The 4,917-nt window shown below is 41.3% G+C and overlaps 1 long non-coding RNA gene across 2 annotated transcripts; it reads left to right on the top strand.

Annotated features, from left to right (window-relative positions):
• The first annotated feature begins 330 nt into the window (after window positions 1–330).
• LOC141276265 (uncharacterized) lies at window positions 331–4,493 on the top strand. 2 transcript variants are annotated; one of them, XR_012325535.1, is made up of 3 exons: window positions 331–455; window positions 1,647–1,786; window positions 4,364–4,493. It is a non-coding gene; the product is annotated as an uncharacterized lncRNA (long non-coding RNA). The 2 variants fall into 2 exon arrangements; XR_012325534.1 differs by lacking the exon at window positions 4,364–4,493 and adding an exon at window positions 3,580–3,847.
• The last annotated feature ends 424 nt before the right edge of the window (window positions 4,494–4,917 follow it).

Below are 4,917 nucleotides of genomic sequence, written 5' to 3'. Positions count from 1 at the left end.
TTGGTTTTCCAGGTTGATATAAAGGTATATCTGTGAATGGAGGAGGAGGGGACATATTGTATTGAATATCTGACGTTTGTTATCTTGATGTATAACTCTGACCTATGTAGCCATATGGCGCACATGGGCCTCCATATGCACTCTTGCCTTGACCTGCAAATGTTAGGAGAGGGTCTGTGCAAAGGGCGGAGACAGAGCATGACTTTAGTCTATTGTGTCAACTGCAGGGAGCTCAGCCTTTCTCCAGCCTTCTCCCTTGAGGGTAGGATGGTATGTGTGCGATGGTGTTGCTTTCAATTTTAGTATCTCTCATAAATCTTCTCAGCTCAAGGGTCAGCAAAGGCTCCTCTCATATGGGAAAAGCTCTGAAGACCTACGGAACATTCTGGACTTAATCTACTGTCCTAAACCTACTTCCTACAACTATCCTCTTTGCCTCCATGAACCTTCTGTGTGTAAGTATAAACTTCTTCACTGCTTCTCCCTACTCTCCTCTACTACACACACACACACACACACACACACACGTGAGCAGGTTCCTTCCTCTCAGTTTACTCATGACACATTCTTTCTCAGATATCATTCCTCCTGCTCTCCACGCATCCAAATCTTACCCAGTTTTAAAGATCTAGTTCAGGGTGGGCTTCCCTGGTGGCACAGTGGTAGAGAGTCCGCCTGCCAATGCAGGGGACACGGGTTCGTGCCCCGGTCCGGGAAGATCCCACATGCTGCGGAGCGGCTTGGCCCGTGAGCCATGGCTGCTGAGCCTCTGCATCCAGAGTGGGAAAGCAGTGGGAAAGGCCAAAACGATCTAGTTCAAGTTGAACTTCTTAAACTTTTCTTATCCATTAATTAATTCATTGAATAACTAATCGGTGAAACTCTGGCATGTACCAATTCCTGGGTTACAGCCATGAAGATCTATCTATCTATTTTCTATCTATCTATCTATCTATCTATCTATCTATCTATCTATCTATCTTTCTTTCTTTCTTTGTTTTTACTTCAACTCACCCTGATCTTGATTTTCCTAATTTCTTCTTCGTATAACATTATTGTGACTAAATTTTAACAAAATTTCTACATTGCTCTCCAAATTTTCTTAGTTGTAGATTTTGTATCTGAAACTGGATCACATATTTCTCACGAGCAGGAACTCTCTGTTGGGCTACTTTCATATTCCACTCCTTGGTCAGCAGAGTATAATGATAAAAAGTTGATATGCAGCAAAGTTCAACTGATTAAGTGACAGGCAGATTGGTGGAGCGATCAGTTGATTAGCTGCCAACCTCCCTCCCGCATAAAGAAATTTGCAAAGAGCTCAGGTGGTCTGGCTTCCATTCTCCCCTTGCCATTTTTTTTTTTTAAATCATTCCATTGGTTTATTTCTATTCCATTATGCATCTATCATGCTAGAATTTATTTCAACCCCTTTGAACATATTGATATTTTGGCTTGAAGTCTTAATAAGAATGATTTCTTTATTACAAATTTGAGTTTTTATTTGCAATTTATAACAAATTACTCTCATAGACAAGCATATGTTGAAATAAATAGGCCCAGTCATTTATTATTTCTTATTATTTCCATATGACTTTGGTTTAAGTTTCTAACAGAATCTCTGTTTCTATCTGTTTTTCTTTTAGGAAATATCTTGTATTAGAACAGTTGTTCTCAAAAGTGTGAGCCAGTACCCATCTGTGAACCAGTATCCATCTGATGGGTACTGCTGATAGCCAATACCCATCAGCACCACCCAGATCTACTAGTTGAACAAGCCCTTCAGGTGATTCTGATGTATGATAAAGTCTGAGAACCTCTCTATTAGTTGAAAAATACTGAGCTGGCAGTGGAGACCCTGAATTTTGGTTCTGCCGCTTTTATTAAAAGCCTGTGTGACTCACTCTAAGTCTTAATTTCCTCATGCCAGTTTTTCTGTCTGTCTTGGTATATTTGGGGATAAAGATGGACTATTCTCATTTTAGTTTTCTGGACTGGTGACATGGTGAAAATAACAACGCTATTTACAAGGTTTTCTAAAGATCAAATAATTCATTGCATGTACACTCTAGCAGCATTCTTTTAAAAATCTCTCAGAATTCTCAAGGGAGCCCAGATTCTTATTATATTACATTGGATTCACAATCAAGAAATCTTGGTTTCTACCACATGTAGGTGTTACAGCCCATTGGGGAACGCACACTCACTTGGCCATATAGTGTACTTGAAGTGTCAGAATAAATGCTACATGTGATGGACAATAAACTCAAAGAGAAAACAGCTTCTGAGAGCTGGCATGGTCACACAGAATGCTACATATCAAACATGGGTTTTGAGTTGAGACTTAAAGATAAGCTGTGGAGAGACAGATAGTGAGGAAGGGCACTTTTGATCAGCCCAGGTGGGTGAATGCCAGGATTAAATATATAGACTAAAATGGGCTTGCAGATGGGAACCATCTACCAGCAGTTGGGTCTGTGTTGAGGGATGAGTGAAAGTTTGAAAAGGATGTTGGGGCCAGGTATTGAGGGTCTTATTAGTGGGCAAAGGAATCTGGAAACTCCGAGTGAGAAAACTGGCATAATAGGTCACTGGTAATATTTTAGATTTTTCTAAGGTCAAAGGGATATTCAGTTGGTGTTGTGTTGGGGGCATCTGATCACATACTTTCAGGAAAGAAGACAGAGTCTGAGGCCTGAACCCTTGAAACTTACCTTGGAATCTACCTTGGCTGGCTCCATGGAGCCAGTCTATGTGTTTAACTCCTAATAGTTTTAAAGACTGGTCTAACCACAAAATTTCAGATACCCCAGAGGAAAGGGAGCAAGTTCATCACAGCAGTGGTTCTCAATCTTGGCTACATATTAGAATCACAGGGGAGCTTTAAGAAATCCATATCTGGACCCTACCTCAGGGAAGTTCGCTGGTAGCCTAGTGGTTAGGATTCTGGGCTTTCACTGCCATGGCATGGTTCAGTCCCTGGTCGGGGAACTGAGATCCCATGAGCTGCATGGTGTGGCCAAAAAAAAAAAAAAAAAAAAAGATAAAAATGAAAAGCAAATGGATCCTACCCCATTTAATTAGTCCAGCATGGGGTCCATGCACTGTTATATTTTAATTAGTCCAGCATGGGGTCCATGCACTGTTATATTTCCAAAGCTCCCCAGGTGGTTCTCATGTGCAGCTGGGGTTGTAAACTGCTGCCCCAGGAGGGTCCAGCACAGATAGTGTTCAATGAGGAAATGTTTCTGTTGCTTCAGATATCAGTTGTCTCTGAGTTTTGGTGGCTTTTCAAATAATGGAGCAGATTGCCATGGTCTTGGCAGGCTGGGGAGTCTGGCAGACATAAGTGATCTTGGCTGGCATATTAAAAAATATGGACCCAGAAAAGAAAAGAGAAGGTATGGTGGAGCAGTAGAAAGGACTCTGGGTGTAGGCATCTGAAGACTTCCATATAATGCCTAATAACCAGTCAGGAGCTACAGATCAGGACTGTAATTGTAAAAATGTTGTCCAATTTCTTAGACTTTATAACTATCACATGTTTGTTTTTTTATACTCCTCTGTGTATCCCCATAGAATTTACCAGTAAATCTTTAGAATTGAAAAAGGATGGCAAGCCTGTTGTCAGGGTCTGAAAGGAAAAATGGAAGGCTTTGTGGCATAACATCTTGAATGGCAGGAACCCACAGGCCAGGCCTGGGTATGGACAGCTGTCAAGAGAATAAAAAGAACAGGGCTGCCAGGAAGAAAGCCAGCTGGGAACAGAAGTCCCTCGTGGCTCCCTTGTATTTAAAAGTGCAACTTACACAATGCTCAGCACACAGAATTTATTAAATAAATGATTGTCAAGTTGACATGTGTTCTAGTCCTGGCTTCCATTCCTTCCGGATTGTGTATCCTTGAGCATGTTTTTCATTCATAGAGCTCTGCTTCCTCCTCTGTAAAGTGGGATAAATCACTTCTTAATTTCCAGTCTTCAGGAAGTGCCCCATAGGCTCGGGCAAATAAACTAATGAACTTCAAGGAGCCTAGGGTTAGAGCTTAAAGTGACATGTCTTTGATGACACCATTTCCCCAAAGTCTCAAGTTTGAGCTTAAAAATTCATATACTATGTGCCTTCATTCATTCATCAGAATTTTCCTGAGTATCTACTATATGCATGGCTCTACTGTAGCACTTGGGAGTCAACAAAGAACAACAATAAAAAGACCCTGGTCTTGTGTTGTTTCTACTCTAGTGGAGGGAGATAGGGTAAATTCCTTAATTTATCTGCATTTGTTAATATAGAAACAAGGAAACACTTACATCTTCCAATTTCTTAACACCCTCTTTGCCCTTGCTTCACAATTCTGGTGTCAGACGGCGCTGTAGGAGGCTCCATGGCCCAGGTCCCTGGCCCTTCGTGTGATACTGCCAAAAGTCCCAGGAGAGTCTTGTGAGGATCAATTAAAATGATGGCGTCACACTACTTGCAGACTTCAAGACAATGTAAATATGAAGGATGGCTACTTTTTATAAGAATTTTATAATTCCAAGTTACTAATGTACTGTGTGCCAGAAAACAGTGGACTCTGAGTAAGCTGTGAATTCTCTAAACTGCTGTTCTACTCTCCTGTCACTCTCAGACCCCAGTATTTGGGTACATGTAGGCATGGTTGGTCTTAGAGTAGGAAGTTGCCCAGGCAGTCTGCTTTGGGAGATGAGAGGAAGGACCTCTGCCATGGTTCTTTAAGATCCATTATTTGGGTTAAGTGCCAACTATATAATCCAAAAAAAGATTCATTTCAAGGTGAGAGTGAGGTGAGGGTTTGGGGAGACTGCAGATTGGGTCTTCAAGAACATGTAAGATGTCATGGAATTTTAGAGCCAAAAGGCAGCCCAGAGTGGTTAAGTGACAAGTTCAAGATCACACA

Source organism: Tursiops truncatus, chromosome 13 (genome assembly GCF_011762595.2).
Source record: "Tursiops truncatus isolate mTurTru1 chromosome 13, mTurTru1.mat.Y, whole genome shotgun sequence".
NCBI classification, from domain to species: domain Eukaryota; kingdom Metazoa; phylum Chordata; class Mammalia; order Artiodactyla; family Delphinidae; genus Tursiops; species Tursiops truncatus.
This window is presented reverse-complemented; position numbering and strand designations above follow the sequence as displayed.